The sequence below is a fragment of the Pongo abelii genome, chromosome 10, assembly GCF_028885655.2.
Source record: "Pongo abelii isolate AG06213 chromosome 10, NHGRI_mPonAbe1-v2.0_pri, whole genome shotgun sequence".
NCBI classification, from domain to species: Eukaryota; Metazoa; Chordata; class Mammalia; order Primates; family Hominidae; genus Pongo; species Pongo abelii.
The window spans coordinates 121,263,001-121,283,858 of record NC_071995.2 but is presented as its reverse complement, the minus strand read 5'-3'; the positions used below and the strand labels follow the sequence as shown (position 1 = coordinate 121,283,858).

Here is a 20,858-nt window from a genome sequence, read left to right as displayed (position 1 = left end):
CCAGCTAATTTTTATATTTTTAGTAGAGACAGGGTTTCACCATGTTGGCCAGCCCGGAGGGTCTCGAACTCCTAGCCTCAAGTGATTCACCCGCCTTGGCCTCCCAAAGTACTGGGATTACAGGTGTCAGCCACTGCGCCCAGCCTATTCTGTTACCTTTTAAATCAGCCTACTGGTTGATACTGAAACCAGTGTCTCCAGGCTCCTGCTTTATATTCTGTCCAGTGAATCTCGCTTGTTAGTGCACTAATTTGATACATTGGCCCTTCTGTGGCCTGTGCCCCAAACTGTGTTTGGTGGCATCACACACATTTTCCCTGTGTTCAGGACCAAGCTTTGGGAAGCCAGAGTCAACGATGCGCTTAGGTGTCTGTCACTCGTCCTCAGCTTGCGTAGACCACTCACTCATGCGCTTACCGGCTATTCTACCTTGGAGTGGATGCTCCCTGGCTTCATCCCCTGTGGTTTGATTTTGAGTCACGGAACTGTTGTTAGGGCACACATGCTGATCAGTCACACAGCGTCATCATGTCATCGGACCACTCTGTGTAAATGTGCACAAGGAGTGTTCTGTATCTTATTCAGAAGACTAACAAGTTTCCCAGGTGTTAGAATATGGACCAATGAAACAGCTATATGCGGCTGGGCGCGGTGGCTCATGCGGTAATCTCAACACTTTGGGAGGTCAAGGTGGGTGGTTCACCTGAGGTCTGGAGTTCAAGACCAGCCTGACCAACATGGTGAAACCCTGTCACTACTAAAAATAAAAAAAAAAATTAGCTGGGCGTGGTGATGGGTGCCTGTAATCCCAGCTACTCAGGAGGCTGAGGCAGGAGAATCGCTTGAACCCAGGAGGCAGAGGTTGCAGTGAGTCGAGATTGCGCCATTGCACTCCAGCCTGGGTACCAGAGTGAGACTCTGTGCCAAAAAACAAACAGACCAAAAAAAAAACAAACAAGAAATGATGTCTCCTACTGTATTGGCCTTAAATCTCCAGCCACAGGTTCCTTTCATGTGCTTTGAGACATACTTATTAAATTTTTCATCGGTAGCTCAGACTCTGTACTGTATTTTGCTTTGAGTTTCATGTGGGTGTGTTTTCAAACTCTGTGCTGAGCTCTCGGTTTTACTGGGCAGTGCCTTGTGCTGCCAGCAGAGCTTCCTTATACATTATGTATCACCTGTCAAATAGATATTTTGAAGTTCCTCTTACTGTAAGTGCTATTTTTTCCTTTTCTATGCTAAGAACAGTTAAATTATTCCCAGTTCGAGATTCAGGGGTTTTACATTTCTCTGCCCTTTTCCTCACATACATGTTGTAATGGAGCACAAAAGATGGATGTTGCATATCCAGTGGGGCCTGGGGTATTATCTGCTTGTTAGTTTTACTATCGATGCCAAGAGGAGAGCTGCTTGTTTTCTGCTTCCAGTATGTATTCTAGCCTGGTGGTGTCCTGTGTAGTAGCCACGAGCCACATAATTACATATTGAGCACGTGAAACGTGGTGAGTCCAAATTGAGGTGTGCTGTAAGTATAAAATACACTGTGGATTTCAAAGATCTATTATGAAAAAAGAATGTAAAATGTTAATAATTTTACATTAATCACATTTGTTGTTGTTAGAGACGAGGTGATATATTTTTTTGAGACAGAGTCTCGGTCTGTCACCCAGGCTGGAATGTAGTGCTGCCATCCAGGCTGGAGTGCAGTGGCAAGATCTCAGCTCACTGCAACCTCTGCCTCCTGGGTTCAAGCGATTCTCCTGCCTCAGCCTCCCGAGTAGCTGGGATTATAGGTGCCCACCACCACACCCGACTAATTTTTGTATTTTTAGTAGAGATGGGGTTTCACCATGTTGGCCAGGCTGCTGTCAAACTCTTGACCTCAAGTGATCCACGTGCATCGGTCTCCCAAAGTGCTGGGATTACAGGCGTGAGCCAGTGCGCCCGGGCAGGAGATGAGGTCTTGCTCTGTTGCCCAGGCTGGAGTGCAGTGGCATGACCAGAGCGCTCTGCAGCTTCTAACTAAACTCTTGGGCTCAAGCATTCGTCCCACCTCTGCCTCTCGAGTAGCTGGGACGCAGGTGTGTTCCACTACACCCAGCTAATTTTTAAAAATTTTGTAGAGATGGAGTCTCACTATGTTGCTCAGGCTTGTCTTGAAATCCTGAACTCAAGTGATCCTTCCACTTGGGCAGGCATGAGCCACCGTGCCCAGCCCTTGATTACATTTTGAAATAATATTTTAGATCTATTGGGCTAAATAAACTATATCATGAAAATTAATTTCACCTGTTTCTTTTTCATTTTTAAAAATACAGAAACTAGAAAATTCAGAATTATACATTTGTACTGCATTATATTTCTACTGGACAGTGCTGGTCTAGAAAGCATAATAGTGTCAACAAATATAATTATCTAATTTGAGACTCACACCTTTTTTTTTTTGAGAAGGAGTTTTGCTCTTGTTGCCCAGGCTGGAGTGCAATGGCGCAATCTCAGCTCACTGCAACCCCCACCTCCCAGGTTCAAGCGATTCTCCTGCCTCAGCCTCCCGAGTAGCTGGGATTACAGGCATGTGCTACCACACCTGGCTAATTTTGTATTGTTAGTGGAGACAGGCTTCACCATGTCTGTCAGGCTGGTCTTGAACTCCTGACCTCAGGTCACCCTCCCACCTTGGCTTCCCAAAGTGCTGGGATTACAGTCACGAGCCAGCATGCCCAGCCGAGACTCATACCTGTTAAATAGCACTCAATGTAGGTAGGAATTGAACAGTTTGCCCATAGCTTCATTGACTTACTTTTTTTGGAATACAATGCCTCTATCTCTGCTCACCGCAACCTCTGCCTCCCAGGTTTAAGCAGTTCTCCTACCTCAGCCTCCCGAGTAGCTGGGATTACAGGCATGTGCCGCCACGCCACCTGGCTAACTTTGTATTTTTAGTAGAGATGGGGCTTCGCCGTTTTGGTCAGGCTGGTCTTGAATTCCTGACCTCAAGTGATCTGCCCGCCTTGGCCTCCCAAAGTGCTAGGATTACCGTGCTCGGCCCATTGACCTACTTTTTAAATTAATTTGTTAATTAATAATTAGAGATGAGGTCTCACCAAGTTCCCCAGGCTGGTATTGAACTACTGGGCTCAAAGCATCCTGCCACCTCAGCCTCCCAAAGTGTTGGGATTACAGGTGTGAACCACCATACCCACCCTTCATTGGCCCACTTTTTAGAAAAGGATCCAGGCCAGGTGTGGTGGCTCATGCCTGTAATCCCAGTACTTTGGGAGGCCAAGGCGGGCGGATCACCTGAGGTCGGGAGTTTGAGACCAGCCTGACCAACGTGGCAAAACCTTGTCTCTACTAAAAATACAAAATTAGCTGGGCATGGTGGCACATGCCTGTAATCCCAGCTACTTGGGAGGCTAAGGCATGAGAATAGCTTGAACCTGGGAGGCGGAGGTTGCAGTGAGCCGAGATCGCGCCACTGCACTCCAGCCTGGGCGACAAGAGTGAAACTCTGTCTCAAAAAAAAAAAAAAAAAAAAAAAGGATCCAGAGTCGGGAAACCCTGTAATGCTTCTGTGTTTATCAAGTGTTTAGAGTGTAAGATACAGTTACTTGATGCTTTAGTTTGAAAATCGCATCATTTTGCATAATTTTATGGATTCTTGTTTTGCTATTGACTCACTTGAGAACTTTTTTGAACTCTTACTGTGTATCAAACTTTTTTAGGTTCTTTGGATGCGAAGACAAATCAAATCTCATGGAACTTAGTCATAGCATGATATGCAAACAAGACAGGAATGCGTGTGAGTCATCATTCCATAATCGAAGCCTGCCCAGTAGCTGGAGTAGTCCAGAGAAGGAAGACAGGGCAAGAAGAGTAGTCACAAGAGACTGCTGATGTGTCTCCTGTGTTCTTGGAGAGCCATTTCCCATGTGCCCCCAAAGCCCTTCTGTGTGGCAGTGTGCTGCGCGTGGCAGTAGCGTATGGGGCCTGGCTCTAGAAACAGCCAGTACATGGGAAATGAAGCCCGTCCAAGGACCTTAAGCTCAGTTCAGCCAGGAGATGTGATGTTTTTAAATTGGGGCTAAGCAGGCCCATACATTTTTTTTTTTTTTTTTGGTTGCTTTTCCATGACATTGGATAGTTGACTTTTTTGTTTTACTCAAGAATTGAAGAAAATTTGCAAATGCCCTTCAATCTTATTTGTCTTTTTCAGTCTCTTCTGTATATACAGAAATATGAATGTGAATGAAGTGGAAGGAAGAAAATCAAATAGCTTGCCCTTTCTTTAGGGGAAACAAGTCAATTTGGAAAGGTCCCAGTGTTGTGTAAGTGTTTTCAGTGGCTCAAGCCGAGCAGCTCAGGTTACACTGCATCTCCTGTGTTGGGGGTGGGGACAGCAAGTGACACAGCATACTTACGTAACCGTGACTTCAGGGGACAGGATTAAGCTGTGAATGAACCTCCCAAACCCAGGAATATGATATGAGAACATAGCGTTTGAATTTCTCTCTCAAGTTTGACTTGAAAAATCAGCCTCAGAAACATCTTTATCTTAAGATAGATTTCCGTTGCTCCCAGAACTTCTCTCCCCGACCTTCTGTTATTAGGTTCATGGACATACAACATTTTAGAATTAGGTGGGGGCTCCGAAGTCTGCGAGTGCGGCTGTGCACTGGTAAGTCACTTCACCCACCTGGTGCTGAATTTCCCTTGGGTCGTGCAGCAGGGCCGCATTGAAACCTGGGTTTCTGGACCTCGTAGCTACCACGCAGCCTGTTTCTGGAAGCTTGGTGTTAAACTCCCTCTCCTGGCAGGTTAAATTCATTGCAGATTCTTCAACTCCCCTTTGCCTCCCAACAGAATTTTTAGATTTAGCAAATAAAGTGGCATTTTCATTTTGTGGATGGGGCAAAATGGACTGGAAAGGGTCTGATGTGTAGAGATTTGATTTTCTTGGGGCAACGCGATGCCGCTGTGTGTGTGCCAGGAGGTGCTGAGCCTTTTCGAAGCTCTTATCAGATCTGGGTTCTTTCTTCACTGATGGCAGAGGTCTGTACTTTTTACTTTGGCAAAAAGTTAGAGCCACAATCTTTCCTTTCACTTCTGAATCCTTGACCTTTTGCTTACAGGATTTGGATTTGATACCCAAAACAGGACTAGAACTGTGAAGGTATGGAGTTAGAAACAGATCTTATTTAGTGTCCTCAGGTTGAAGTTGGGAATACTGAGCTGGGGAAGGGGTTATGTGAGTTGTTCAGGGTCATCCAACTGGGATGGAATTTAGGTGTCTCACTTCCCAGTCCAGCTCTCTGTTCATACTTTTTTGTTTATTTGAACCATGACATTTAAAAAATAGGAATAAACATAACCTTAAGAAATCAGATGAGAATATGAAGAATATTATTGCTTTTTGTATGAACGTAATTTTCACCATTCTTGTTTTTGGGAACTACTTGTTTTGTGGAACCTCTTGTTTCTGTAAATTGCTTAAGGTTTTTTTTTTTGGATATCTGGTCAGGAGGAAGGGGGATTAGATTTTATTAAAATATATATTTTCTATAATAAGTGTCTTTTTTTTTCTTAAACTTTTTTAAAAAAAGATTTTAGAGATAAAGTCTTGCTAACATTGCCTAGGCTGGACTCAATCTCCTGGGCTCAAGCGATCCTCCCGCCTCAGTCTCCGAAGTAGCTGGGATTCCAGGCAGGCGCCACCATGCCCAGCTAATTAAAAACTTTTTTTTTTTTTTTTTTTAGAGATGGGGTTTCACTATGTTGCCCAGGCAGCTCTCAGACTCCTGGACTTAAGTGATCCACCTGCCTTGGCCTCCCATAATGGTGGGATTATAGATGTGAGCCACCATGCCTGGCCAAACTTGTGTGTTTTAAAAACATACTTTGTTCTTACCAATAAAATGTCTCTGCTTTTATTAAAATATAGTACTTTAATTATTCACATTATAATGCTTTTTGTGATATAAGGCATTTCAATCTTAGAGGCTCATCCTTAAAATTAATTTTTTTTTTTTTTTAAGGTGGAGTCTCATTCTGTCGCCCAGGCTGGAGTGCAGTGGCGTGATCTCGGCTCACTGCAACCTCCGCCTCCAGGGTTCAAGCTATTCTCCTCCTCAGCCTCCCAAGTAGCTGGTATTACAGGCACCTGCCACCACGCCCAGCTAATTTTTTTTTTTTTGTATTTTTAGTGGAGACAGGGTTTCACCATGTTGGCCAGGCTGGTCTCAAACTCCTGACCTCTGGTGATCCGGCTGCCTTGGCCTTCCAAAGTGCTGCGATTACAGGCATGAGCCACCAAGCCCGGTCCCTTAAAATTAATTTATTTGAGGAATTTACTTGGCCAAGATGATGCAAAGCTCTAAGCAAAGTTTTTATCTGTTTGCCACTGTATTACATAAAATAAGCTTGCCACTATACCATATAAGCCCACTTATTTCAGTGGCTGAAACTGATAAGTTGATTTTCTTTTTTTTTGTTTTTTTTTTTTGAGACGGCGTCTCACTCTGTTGCCCAGGCTGGAGTGCAGTGGCACGATCTTGGCTCACTGCAACCTCTGCCTCCTGGGTTCAAGCGATTATCCTGCCTCAGCCTACTGAGTAGCTGGGATTACAGGCACACGCCTCCACACTCGACTGATTTTTGTATTTTTTTTTTTAGTAGAGATGGGGTTTCACCGTGTTGGCCAGGCTGGTCTCGAACTCCTGACCTTGTGATCAGCCTGCCTCTCAAAGTGCTGGGATTATAGGTGTGAGCCACCATGCCTGGCCGACAAGTTGATTTTCAGTTTTGGAAAAGTTTAAGATACATATTTACTGATGGGAAAATGGGGAGAGGTGATTCAGGTGTCTAGACTTCTTTCTTCCTTTTTTTTTTTTTTTTTTTTTTTTTTTTTTGAGATGGAGTCTGGCTCTGTCGCCCAGACTGGAGGGCAGTGGTGTGACCTTGGCTCACTGCAGCCTCTGAGATTACAGGTGTGCACCACCATGCCCGGCTAATTTTTGTATTTTTTTGTAGGGAGAGGTTTTTGCCATGTTGCCCAGGCTGGTCTCAAACTCCTGACCTCAGATGATCCACCCACTTTGGTCTCCCAAAGTGCTGGGATTACAGGCATGAGCCACACACCTGAACTCTTCCATCTTTTGATTCTGTTGTCTTTAGTACATGCTTTCGAGGTTGCTGGGCTTGTCTCCATCAAGCCATTGGAAGGGCAAAGAGCATGGGGGATTGTACACAGTAGGTTCCTCTGGGCTAGGCCTAGAGTGGCACACGCCTCACACACTTCTCTTATTCCACTGGCTAGAACTCAGTCACGTGATCATACTGAACTGTAGTGGGAGCTGGGAAATATGGTGTGAATCCAGGAAGAAAAAGAGGCCAGGCACGGTGGCTTATGCCTGTAATCCCAGCACTTTGGGAGGCCAAAGTTGGTGGATCGCTTGCACCCAGGAGTTCAAGACCAGCCTAGGCAACATGATAAAACCCCATCTCTACAGAAAAAAAGAAAAAAATATTTGCCGGGTGTGGTGGTGTCTGCCTGTAGTCCCAGCTACTTGGGAGGCTGAGGTGGGAGGATGGCTGGAGTCTGGGAGGTCAAGGCTGCCGTGAGCCATGAGTGCATCACTGCAGTTCAACCTGGGCAACAGAGCAAGACTCTGCCTCAAAAAAAAAAAAAAAAAAAAAGTCTTGGTGAACAGCTAGCCACCCTCTCACCGTCTCCATATGTATTCACTTCCATCCTGGCTTGGCTGTACTGCACTCTCGTTTCTGTGGAGAAGGCAGCACAGTAGAGTCTGTTTCTTCACTCTTTCGGTTGAAGCCGTTTTACTGCGGCTCAAAATAATTTTTTTCCACTTATGAAATTAATCATATCTGTTCATCAAATAAAATTTCTAGAGACCCAAGAAAACACAAGAGATAAAAATTACCAATGATTCCATTGAGATAATTGTTCTGAGTCCTTGTTACAGTTCCCTTCAATTTCAGAATTTTTAAGCACTCAGAAAGAATAAAATGTCACTAATTCTTACTCTGTGCTGGCTTGTAAACTCCAAAACTCTTAAGAGGGAGGAAATGACAGCCTGGCCATTCTGCCTTTTCCTCACAAAGATACACAGGGCTATTCCAGAGCTGTCCCGAGGCTTTATTCTTTTGGCATTTTCAAAATGAACTTAGACATCTTAATCTCCACTTCTCCTTAGTAAACAGGGTAAATATTGGGGCTGGTGAACTTAATAGTTTATTAGGATGGCAAGGGTAACATTTTAAGTTTATGATTTATTTCCTACTCAGTTATCAGGATTCTTTTTTCTTTCTTTTTTTTTTTTGAGATGGAGCCCTGCTCTATCGCCAGGCAGGAGTGCAGTGGCACAATCTCAGCTCACTGCAACCTCCACCTCCCAGGTTCAGGAGATTCTCCTGCCTCAGTCTCCTGAGTAGCTGGGACTACACGCATGCACCACCATGCCCAGCTAATTTTTGTATTTTTAGTAGAGACGGGGTTTCACCATGTTGGCCAGGGTTGTCTCGATCTCTTGACCTCATGATCCGCCTGCCTTGGCCTCCCAAAGTACTGGGATTACAGGCGTGAGCCACTGCACCTGGCCGGGATTCTCAAATGTAGCCCAATTGTCCAGTAAAGAATACTAAGAAAAAGTGTTTGGAACCGAACCAAAATAAAAACTTGCGTACCGGAAGTTTGCAGGTAATGTAGATATGCGTACATGACTGGTGTTCAGCTATTTAGGTGGACTTGCTTGTCTCTGCTTACCTGTGTTGCTGATGCTGGTCAGCAATGGAGAAAACTGAGATTAGATGCTGCTAATCTCAGACGGGAGGATAATTTCTTAGGAGAAAGGACATTTCTTGACTCATCAGCTCCAGATTCCTTTAAAGTGGTGAAGTTTCAGCCCAGAGGCTGACTAACATCAGAATTCCTGTTTGTGAGGTCATTGTCATGACCTCACAGCCAGGCTGTTCAAAATGTTTGCCCAGCTTCTGGCAGGATATGAGCTGATGCCTGCCCCGCTTCTACAGACACCATGAGGTACTATTTTCATATTCTAGATTTGTGTTGATTTTCTTCAATTTCTTATAGATAAAAAGTAAAGACGTTGACCCCAGGCCCTCTTTATTTTGTTGAAAGAGATCTTATGATGAGAAAATCATTGTGAATATCCTCTGGCAGGACTTTTAAAAGCAGAAAACTCCATAGTTGAGTAGAAAGTGTTTTTACTATGTGTATGTGATTAATCAGTGGCTCTATTTGCTATGGAATTTACTATCAATTTTTTCTGCAAATAAACACAAAGTTTTTTCTTCTGTGAAAAAGTAACAGTTTGAAACGATTAGACTAGGTTATCAGTGGTAGAAATTCTTTATGACCCAGAGGTCTCAATTCAGATGCATCACAATCGAGAAGTTGTCACCATCTGTTTTTGATTATTTTGCCTTGTGCTGTTTATACCTGTTTCAGTTGGAGTTGGAAGAAAAGGTGTTGATTCGTACAAATATTCAGAAACCTAGTCTCTGAGGGTTAATATTAACTTTTTAAAGGATTGTCCTTTTTTTTTTATTTTTGAGCTGGAGTCTCGTGCTGTCGCCACGCTGGAGTGCAGTGACGCAATCTCGGCTCACTGCAACCTCCGCCTCCTGGGAGCTGGGACTACAGGCGCGCACCACCACAGCTAATTTTTGTATTTTTAGTAGAGACAGCATTTCACCATGTTGGCCAGGATGGTCTCGATCTCCTGATCTCGTGATCCGCCCACCTTGGCCTCCCAAAATGCTGGGATTACAGGCATGAGCCACTGTGCCTGGCCTACAGGATTGTCCTTCAAGTAAATAAAAACTTGGAAAACCCTGTGTTTCTGTATTCTGGGAGCAAACACTTGATAAATTGTCCCTTTCCATCTTTTTTATTTTTTTTTTTGAGACAGGGTCTCACTCTGTTGCCCAGGCTGGAGTGCAGTGGCAAAATCTTGACTCACTGCAACCTCCACTTCCTGGCTTCAAACGATTCTTGTGCCTGAGCCTCCAGAGTAACTGGGATTATAGGCAGGTGCCACCACGCCCAGCTAAAATTTTTGTATTTTTAGTAGAGACGGGGTTTCACCGTGTTGGCCAGGCTGGTCTCAAACTCACCTCAAGTGATCCGCCCACCTCAGTCTCCCAAAGTACTGGGATTACAGGCGTGAGCCACCGCGCCTGGCCCCTTTTCATTTTTTATTTAAGTAATGCAGTACGTAAACAATGGAACTTTTTTCTAAGTTTGACTGTGAGTTTAAGTGGAGAGATGATGCACCCCCTCCCAAGTAATAATTTTCTTATTGCTTTGCACCCATAAAGCATGTCAGTGTCAGAGAGACATCACATCCTGTTTTTTGAAGTAGACTGTGCTTTTAAAAGCATTACCCTGTGTGTTCTCTGTTTTTTTCCCCCTCCAAAACAGTCACATGTCCCTATTTTCTTAAATACATAAGACCTAGAATCTTTTTTTTTTTTTTTTTGAGACAGAATCTCACTCTGTCGCCCAGGCTGGAGTGCAGTGGTCTGATCTTAGCTAACCGCAACTTCCACCTCCCAGGTTCAAGTGATTCTCCTGGTTTAGCCTGCTGAATAGCTGGGACTACAGGTGCGCACCACCACACTTGGCTAATTTTTGTAGTTTAGTAGACATGGGGGTTTCACCTTGTTGTCCAGGCTGGTCTCGAACTACTGACCTCAGGTGATCTGTCCACCTCAGCTTCCCAAAGTGCTGGGATTACAGGTGGGAGCCGCCGTGCCCAGCCAAGATCTAGACTCTTAAAACACTTTCTTAGAGACTAAGAGCCCTTTGTGGGTCCACTAGGTGTATGCCCTTTCCAATGTCTCTCTTTAACTGGGATGTCTTTAAGATAGCTTTGTAGAAATGAGCCGTCCTGTACACATAAAGTTGTAAGAACTTGAAATTGCCAATCTGGCTGGGCATGGTGGCACATGCCTGTAATCCCAGCACTTTGGGAGGCCGAGGCGGGCAGATTACTTGAGGTCAGGAAATCGAGACCCTCTTGGCTAATATGGTGAAACCTCGTCTCTACTAAAAATACAAAAAATTAGCTGGGCGTGGTGGCACATGCCTGTAATCCCAACGACTTGGGAGGTTGAGGCAGGAGAATAGCTTGAACCCAGGAGGCGGAGGTTGCAGTGAGGTGAGATCATGCCACTGTACTTCAGCCTAGGTGACAGAGTGAGACTCCATCTAAAAAAAAAAACACAAAAGAAGATTGCCAATCTGCAGTGAATTTTAGCCACAGGGACAATATTTAACTGCTTTAGATCAAGTTTCATTATTAAAAACATTTCTGGCTGGGTGTGGTGGCTCACACCTGTAATCCCAGCACTTTGGGAGGCTGAGGTGAGTGGATCACTTGAGGACAGGAGTTCAACACCAGCTTGGCCAACATGGCGAAACCCTGTCTCTACTAAAAATACAAAAATTAGCCGGGGATGGTGGCGTGTGCCTGTAGTCCCAATTACTCCAGAGGCTGAGGCAGGAGGATTGCTTGAGCCTGGGAGGTGGAAGTTGTAGTGAACTGAGAGTGGGCCACTGCACTCCAGCCTGGGCAACAGGAACGAAACCCTGTCTCAAAAAAGAAACAAAAAACAATTTTTGTGCTTTTAGTATGTATTCTTATTAGGGAGAATAGAAGTGAATCTTTAACCTTTGAATTCACATTCACCTTGCGAGATCTCCTTCACGGAAGGGTAGTTACTGAGATGTGGTCTGAGTGGTAGCGGGCATTAGAGCGGGAGTGATTCTCGAGCCGGCTTGCCGTGGTGGTTTTCTGGGGCTCCTGGAACAGTGACCGCCCTTTGTGCTTTGTGTGAAGTGTTGTACAGCACTAATTTCACCACCAAGCTTTGGGATTCATTGCTGGGGTCCTGTTTTGTTTTCGTTCAAGATCTGGTAACTCACTCACTCTCTTCTACCACAAGTCAATTTTTTCCTTATGTGGATATTTTAAATATTCTTACCTTAATGAGGCAGGTTATAGGGGATTGTTTATTAAAAGGAATAAATACAGAAAGCATATTTTTATGTTTTGAGAAGGCTATGGTCTTGAACTGTATGTATACCCAACCTCAGATTTCCTTCTTTCTTTTGTTTTGTTTTTAGAGATGGGGTTCGTTCTGTTGCCCAGGCTGGAGTGCAGTCGTGTAATCATAGCTCACTGCAGTCTTGGCCTCATGGGCTCAAGCCGTTCTCCTGCCTCAGCCTTCTGAGTAGCTCACTCTATAGGCGTGATCCACCACACACAGTTAATTTGTATTTTTTTGTAGAGATGGGGGTCTCACTGTGTTGCCCAGACTGGTCTCCAACTCCTGGACTTAAGCAATCCTCTCACCTCAGCCCCCTAACATGCTAGGATTACAGGTGTGAACCACTGTGCCTGGCTTGGAAGACAGATTTTTATGTAATTTACTGTTCAAATAATGTGTAGTGATAAGAAGTGATATCTGAGAGGAAAATGAGGAGCTTGGATTCTTAGAATTAGTAATACAACTAACATTTGTGATTCTTGTATGGACTGGTGGTGGTGCATTCAAATGGTGTTCCAACTATTTGAAACATCCCCCAGTGCTGGTGTTTTCCAGGCATTGAGGCTATGGCAGTATCTAACGCACTAGATACTAAATCTTGACTTTATGGAGGGTAGAACACATTTTTGTGTTGTTGGGAGGAAGAATAGTCCTACTTTCAGGAATACTAAATTTGACATCCCAAATGTCATTTATTTTTCATGTCCTAAAGCTGACATGAAGTTCTTCTTATTATTTTATTATTTTTTTTTGAGACGAAGTCTCGCTCCTGTGCCCCAGGCTGGAGTGCGATGGTGCGATCTCAGCTCACTGCAGCCTCCACCTCCTGGGTTCCAGCGATTCTCCTGCCTCAGCCTCCTGAATAGCTGGGATTACAGGCACCCACCACCACGCCCAGCTAATTTTTGTATTTTTAGTAGAGATGGGGTCTCACCATGTTGGCCAGGCTGGTCTTGAACTCCTGACCTCAGGTGATCTGCCCGCCTCAGCCTCCCAAAGTGCTGGGATTACAGGTGTGAGCCACTGCACCTGGCCTTGTTCTTCTTTTTGTTAGACGGAGTCTCACTTTGTCACCCAGGCTGGAGTGCAGTGACATGGTCTCAGCTCACTGCAAACCCTGCCTCCTGGATTCAAGCATTCCTCCTGCCTCAGCCTCCTAAGTAGCTGGGATTACAGGTGCCCGTCACCACATCTGGCTAATTTTTGTATTTTTAGTAGAGACGAGATTTCGCCACATTGGCCAGGCTGGTCTCAAACTGCCAACCTCAAGTGATCTGCCTGTCTCAGCCTCCCAAAGTGTTGGGATTACAAGTGTGAGCCACCACGCCCAGCCGGAAGTGTAAACCTTTTAATGAGCAGGAAGAGAAGTGATTGTATGGCTGAGCAATCTGTTCATGGATCCCTAATCCCTGGTACGTAGTTGGGGCTTTGAAGTAGATCTCCCTCTTCTCATATTCGAGGGAGTACAAGCAAAGCAGTAGCTGTTTTTGACTCTTTGGAAGTGACTTAAGTTCTAGAGATAAACATTTTATTCTTTTTTTTTTTTCATACCTCATCCGGCAGAAGAGAGAGAAACATTATACAAATGGTTCTTGACTTGAAAAAAAAATGGTCTAACCGTGGTATCAGTCAATGGTGTCAATAGTGGATTCTGGGGGTTAATGTGTAGGTATATTTTGTCACATTATAGTTTGGAAAGCAAGATTATGTGACTTTTAAAAGCAAATGATGCCAGGCACAGTGGCTCACGCCTGTAATCCCAACGCTTTGGGAGGCCGAGGTAGGCGGATCACTTGAGGCCAGGAGTTCCAGACCAGACTAGCCAACATGTCCAAACTCCACCTCTACTAAAAATGCAAAAATTAGCTGGGCGTGGTGGCACATGCCTGTAGTCCCAGCTACTCGAGAGGCTGAGATAGGAGAATCACTTGAACCCAGGAGGTGGAGGTTGCAGTGAGCCGAGATCGTGCCACTGCACTCCAGCCTGGGTGCAGAGCCAGACTCCGTTTAAAAAAAAACAACCAGAAATATCTGAGGCTGGGTAATTTATTAGAAAAGAGATTGAATTGGCTCACAGTTGTGCGGCCTGTAGAGGAAGCATAGCAGCATCTGTTTCTGGGGAGGCCTCAGGAAGCTTCTAATCATGGTGGAAGGCAAAGGGGGAACAGGCGTGTCACATGGCGCCTGTTCCAGGAGTGAGAAAGAGAGTGAGTGAGAGGAAGTGCCACACACTTTTAAATGACCCACCCTGCAAGAGCTCACTGTCACAAAGACAGCACCTAGCCATGAGGGATCCACCCCCATGACCCAAACACTTCCCACCAGGCCCCCCCTCCAGTACTGGTGTTTACAGTTCAGCATGAGATTTAGCAGGAGACAGATATCCAAACTGTATCACTCTCCAACTACATTATAAATTCTTTTTTTATTTTTTATTTTTGAGACAGGGTCTCATTCTGCTGTCCTAGCTGGAGTGCAGTGGTGTGATCTTGGCTCACTGTAACCTCTGCCTCCTGGGTTTAAGCAATTCTCATGCCTCAGCCTCCTAAGTAGCTGGGACTACAGGCATGTACCACCACGCCCGGCTAATTTTTGTATGTTTACTAGAGACGGGGTTTCGCCATGTTGGCCAGGTTGGTCTCGGACACGTAACCTCAAGTGATCCGCCCGCTTTGGCCTCCCCAAGTGCTGGGATTACAGGCGTGAGCCACTGCACCTGGCCCTTTATAAATTCTTTGGGCTTAGATGTCTGTCATATAGTTTTCTGTCATCTGTAGCAAGCACCAGCTGTAATTTCGGTTTGGTATTGGATATACCCCGGCTGGTTTGTAGAGTCATTTAAATACTTGAGACTATTTTTGTCATTCATTTTATTTAGTAAGCATTGTTTATAAAGTGCTGGGTAAAACATAAAGGTGACTAAAATACAGTTTCTTCCCTTGAGAGATTTCTAGTGTGGTGAAATCTGTGAGCTACACACGTGGCCAAGTGTGCAAGGGGCTTTTGCAGGGGCACAGACTTGCCATGGGTAATGGAAGGATGAACAGATTTTCATTGCAAGGACTGGAGTAAGTTTTGTGGGGCAGATGAATGCCTGAGTTTGCCCTTGAGCCAAGTTTCAGCAGCTGAAGACCACAAGACTTGGAAAGGACATTCGAAGCAAAGGGGACCCCCAGCCTTGAAAACATGGGGGAGGGGAAGCAGGAAGGCTGCTGTAGAGGTGTTGGGGAAGTCAGTCGTGTAGGTGATTTATGTCCATATCATTGAGAAGTTGAACCTCAGATTACTTCTTGATGAATAACTTAGCAGTGGTTCTCAAACTTTAGCATCTGGGCTGGGTGCAGTGGTTCACGCCTATGACCCCAGCACTTTGGGAGACCAAGGCAGTAGGATTACTTGAGCCCAGGAGTTTAAGACCAGCCTGGGCAGCACAGTGAGACCCAGTCTCTACAAAAAAGAAATAAAAAACAATTATCTGGACTTGGTCGCACATGCCTGTAGTCCCAGCTACTCAGGAGGTTGGGGTTCGTGAATCACTTGAGCCCAGAATTTGAAGGGTGTGGTGAGCTACGATTGTGTCACTGCACTCTAACCTGGGTGATAGAGCAAGACCCTGTCTCTGAAACAACAGCAACAGTAATAAACTTGAGCATCCAAATCGCCTGAAGGCTTGGTTGGGCGCGGTGGCTCACTCCTGTAATCCCAGCACTTTCAGAGGCCGAGGCAGGCTGATCATGAGGTCAGGAGACGGAGACCATCCTGGCTAACACGGTGACACCCCGTCTCTACTAAATATACAAAAAATTAGCCGGGCATGGTTGCAGGCGCCTGTAGTCCCAGCTACTCGGGAGGCTGAGGCAGAAGAATGGCCTGAACCTGGGAGGCGGAGCTTGCAGTGAGCCGAGATCGCACCACTGCACTCCAGCCTGGGCAGCAGAGAGTGAGGCTCTATCTCAAAAAAAAAAAAAAAAAAAAAAAATACAGATAGCTGGCCTACCCTCAGAGTTTGTTTCAGTAGGTTTGGGATTTGCATTTCTAACTTTCACGTGATGCTGATTCTGTACGTTTTGAGAACCTCTGCTGTAGAACCAGTGCTTCTGATGACTGCTTTATAGAAATGCATGTTTTATGTATAGTTGACTCTTGAACAACACGAGTTTGAACTGTGCCACCACACCCAGCCCTCTGACATTCTTAAAAACGAATGAGGTCTCTCAAGAGCTTTTGTTTATGTATGTTACAGCTGTTAATATTTACCATATTAGAAATTAAAACTTGAGAATATTTAAAAATATTAATTCATTAGAAATGATAATAGGCCAGGTGCAGTGGTTCACGCCTTTAATCCCAGCACTCTGGGAGACTGAAGCAGGAGGTTCGCTTGAGCCCAGGAGTTCCAGACCAGCCTGGGCAACATAGCAGACCGCACTGATAACAAAAAAATAAAAATTTGGCCAAGCATGGTGGTGTGTGCCTGTAGTCTCAGCTGCTCGGGAGGATGGCTTGAGTCCAGGAGGTTGAAGCTACAATGAGCTGTGATCGTGCCATTGCACTCCAGTCTGGGTGTCAGAGCAAGACCTTGTTTCTAAAAAATATATATATATATAAATGAAAAGGCATGTATTCAAGGGTTGAAATTTAACAAAATTATTTATCTCCTTTATGAAATGCTTCATCACACTCTTAAGTGACAGTACTCCCCCCCGCCTCCACAAGCACTCGTGATGTAAAATACAGGAAAGAATAGTACAGTTTGGTTCCATTGCCTGGAAACAGCATGTACAGTTCTTATCCACCATTGCTTTTGTACCATCAGTGCAAGTGTCAACATCATGAAAAAGGCAAATGATGTCTTAGTATTATTATGAAAATAGTTTTGATTCTCTAAAAGGGTCTCAAAGGTTCCCTAGGAGTGCACCGACTACACTTTGAGAACCACTGTATTATAGTAATGAAAGTCAGAGGCTGGGCACGGTGGTGCACGCCTGTAATCCCAGTGCTTTGGGAGGCTGAGGCGGGAGGATCCCTTGAGCCCAGGAGTTCAAGACCATTCTGGGCAATGTGGAGAAACCCCATCTCTACAAACATATTTAAAAATTAGCTGGGTGTGGTGGCATGCACCTGTAGTACTAGATACATGGGAGGTGAAGGTGGGAGAATCACTTGAGTTGGGAGTTAGAGGCTGCAGTGAACTGTGATTGTGCTCCTGCACTCCAGCTTGAGCAACAGGGCGAACCCTGTCTTAAAAAAATCAAGTCACGATTGGCAGGATGATCTTACCGTCAGCTTCATAAGCTCAGAATCTCTCTCTCTCTTTTTTTTTTTTGAGAGATATTGCCCAGGGCTGGTCTCAAACTCTTTGGCTTAAACGATCCTCCTTCCTCAGCCTCTCAAAGTCTTGGGATTACAGATGTGAACCACTGTGCCAGCCAGAATCTCATTTTAAAAAAAAATCCTTTACTCAGAGATTAGATTCTTGAATCACACAAATTGAGAGATTGTAGTTTATTTTAAAAAAACTGTGTATTTATAATCAGAGAAATGCCAAAAGGACACTCTTTGGTCACTGTTGAAAGTCTAAACTGTAATCTGAGCATAGAATTTTGGAACACTGACCTGACTATCCAAATGCCTATTTTTATCCAGCTTTGCGATCCTGACAAACCTTTTCCATAACAATGGTGTACCTGCTCCACGGACTTACTGTCTCTTTTCAAGAGAACCTTTTCCCATTGTTAGTCAATAGACATTTTCTTCATAGCTTCCTTTTTCTAGACTTTTTGGACTATACTTCTTTTTAGTTTGGCAACACATAGTTACATTTCTTCATTTTGATGTATTTTCTTTTTTTCTTTGCTTTTTTTGAGATGGAGTCTTGCACTTGCCCAGGCTGGAGTGCAATGGCGTGATCTCGGCTCATTGCAACCTCTGTCTCCTGGGTTCAAGTGGTCCTCCCGCCTCAGCCTCCCGAGTAACTGGGACTGCAGGTGTGCAACACCACATGCGGCTAATTTTTGTATTTTTAGTAGAGATGGGGTTTTGCCATGTTGGCCAGGCTGGTCTCGAACTCCTGACCTCAGGTGATCCGCCCGCCTTGGCCTCCAAAAGTGCTGGGATTACAGGTGTGAACCAGGGCTCCCGGCTGAGCCCAATTCTTGATTTCTTTCCATCCCAAACTCTTTAAAACTCTTGACCTCTGTAATTCAAGCTGTGATCATGAAACTTGTCTATCACCAGCCTCTTCTCTGCATTCTCTTTCCCTCCTTGTTACCCTAAAACTTGGATGGCCTCTGAAGATACTGCTTTTCACCCCTCTGAAGGGGGCTCCTCAGGGAAAGGTACATGGGGTAGCTGACTGTGTTGTTTCCTGCTGATAACGTTACTATTTCTCCATCCTTCAAACATTCAAGATCCTTTCAAGCGCTGCCACCTGTTACCCCTCCTGCAGCTGACATCCACTGACTTCAGTCTCTTCCTTTCATTCCTTTTCACTTTCCCTTCCTTCTTACTGTCAACACCTCCTCCTCCAAATATAGACATGGGCAGTCCTACCAGCAGTCCCTTCAACACTCAGGCCTCTGAGTTCCATCCTGTGGTCAAAGGGATGAAACTTCTCACTCTAACTACCACCTCCTATCCTTTGACCCCTTGCTATTCATAGAGGTGGAGGGTCCTCAAAATGGCAGCATTAATACCCCCTGGGAGTGTAAGAAAGCTGAAGCTGCAGTTTCACAAGATCCTGGGGAGATTTGCATGCACATCTGAGCATGCAGTGTCCTCGCTGCAGCAGCCCTTCATCCGTTGTCGTCACTCCTTTTCACTGTCAGCACTACTTTGCCTTCACGTCCCTTTTTACCCATCTCAGATGTCCTGTCCTATTTTAGTGACACCTTTCAAACACCCTTTAAAAATTACCATCGGCCGTGTGCGGTGGCTCATGCCTGTAACCCCAGCACTTTGTGGGGCCAAGGCGAGCGGATCACAAGGTCAAGAGATTGAGACCATCCTGGCCAATATGGTGAAACCCCGTCTCTACTAAAAATACAAAATTTAGCTGGGCGTGGTGGTGGGCGCCTGTAATCCCAGCTATTCAGGAATCTGAGGCAGGAGAATCACTTGAACCCAGGAGGCGGAGGTCGCAGAGAGCTGAGATTTTACCACTGCACTCCAGGCTGGCAACAGAGCGAGACTCCGTCTCAAAAAAAAAAAAAAAAATTACCATCAACTCACTTGTTTCCCTTCCAGTTTTAACTTAACTGGCAAATTTTGATTATGGTTCAATTTAGGTATCTTCTTTGTGCCTGTGCCTGAACAGAAATGTGTTAGAAGAGAAAAAAAAAAAAAGAGAAACTAGAGAGAATGGTTTCATTTTATTTTTTGAGATGGAGTCTTGCTCTGTCACCCAGGCCGGAGTGCAGTGGCACGATCTCGGCCCACTGTAACCTCCGCCTCCCGGGTTCAAGCGATTCTCCCACCTCAGCCGCCTGAGTAGCTGGGATTACAAGCGCCCGCCACCATGCCCGGCTAATTTTTTATTTTTAGTAGAGGTGGGGTTTCACCATGTTGGCCACACTGGTTTCGAACTCCTGACCTTAGGTGATCCGCCCTGGTTTCACTTTAAATTCATGACTACAAACCTCACATGATACCTACTGCTGCTTGGTAGTCCTACTATGATTCCCTAGTAAGCTCCCTTCTCTCTGCTCCGAGACACGTGTTGTGTGCTCAGCACTCTCTCAGCCACCCAGAGCTTTCTCCTTTCCTGCCTACCCGGCTGCCAAGAAGAGGGAATAGTGTCTTTTGCACAGTAGTTCTTCAGGAAATATTTGTTGAATGAATGGATGACCATCTTGTGGGTAGATTTTCTTTTTCTTTTCTTTCTTTTCTTTTTTTTTTTTTCGAGACAAGGTCTTACTCTGTTGCCTAGGTTGGAGTATAGTGGCGCAATCTTGGCTCACTGCAACCTCTGCCTCCCGGGTTCAAGCAATTTTCGTGCCTCAGTTGGGATTATAGACATGCGCCATCATGCATGGCTAATTTTTGTATTTTTAGTAGAGATGGAGTTTCACCCTTTTGGCCAGGCCAGTCTTGAACTCCTGACCTCAAATGGTCTGTCCGTCTCAGCATCCCAAGGTGCTGGGATTACAGGCATGAGCCACCACACCCGGCCTGTGGGTAGGTTTTCTTCAGAGCTAGTGTGTTAGGCAGAGCACCAGGTCCCAGAGGGTGCCACCACTTTTTTTTTTTTTTTTTTTTTAAGACGGAATTTTGCTACTGTTGCCCAGGCTGGAGTGCAATGGTGACTCACTGCAAACTCCGCCTCCAGGGTTCAAGCGATTCTCCTGCCTTAGCCTCCCTAGTAGCTGGGATTACAGACGCCTGCCACCACGCCCAGCTAATTTTTTGTATTTTTAGTAGAGTCGGGGTTTCACCACGTTGGCCAGGCTAGTCTCGAACTCCTGACCTCAGGTGATCCGCCCACCTCGGCCTCCCAAAGTGCTGGGATTATAGGTAAGAGCCACTGCGCCCGGCCCTCGAGTGCCACCACTTCTTTGAGTGACCTTGGGAAGGTCACTTAACCTTGTAGATCATCATTCTCTTTATTCCTGATTGGACTAATGGTAATTGCACACCTACCTTCACAGCTAAAACTTGAGACACAGGAAGTTTTGTATTTGTGCTATGTGAGCTCTTGATGGCATACATATGTAGGTCATTCTCGTAGTAGCAGAACTGATGTTTTTCATCTTGATGTGTGATAT

General features: G+C 45.2%; 1 protein-coding gene and 1 long non-coding RNA gene across 29 annotated transcripts in view; one reads left to right on the top strand and one right to left on the bottom strand.

Annotated features, from left to right (window-relative positions):
* LOC129049362 (uncharacterized) overlaps positions 1–8,944 on the bottom strand; it is an 82,217-nt gene extending 73,273 nt beyond the window's left edge. Inside the window, exon 1 of the long non-coding RNA XR_008512417.2 lies at positions 8,786–8,944. This is a non-coding gene — a long non-coding RNA (uncharacterized LOC129049362). The remainder of the gene's footprint in view (positions 1–8,785) is intronic.
* The window catches only part of CLIP1 (CAP-Gly domain containing linker protein 1), a 148,562-nt gene that overhangs the window by 19,179 nt on the left and 108,525 nt on the right, over positions 1–20,858 (top strand). The window contains exon 1 of one of the 28 annotated variants that reach the window (XM_063711957.1): positions 4,225–4,331. The exons of 18 other annotated variants lie outside the window; for them this stretch is intronic. The gene's annotated coding sequence lies outside the window, so the exon portion shown is untranslated. Of the gene's footprint in view, positions 1–4,224; positions 4,332–4,373; positions 4,682–8,939; positions 9,062–13,228; positions 13,509–20,858 lie in introns of those variants that run through there. 9 more of the 28 variants (XM_063711956.1, XM_054528363.2, XM_054528367.2 and 6 more) reach the window with 9 other exon arrangements.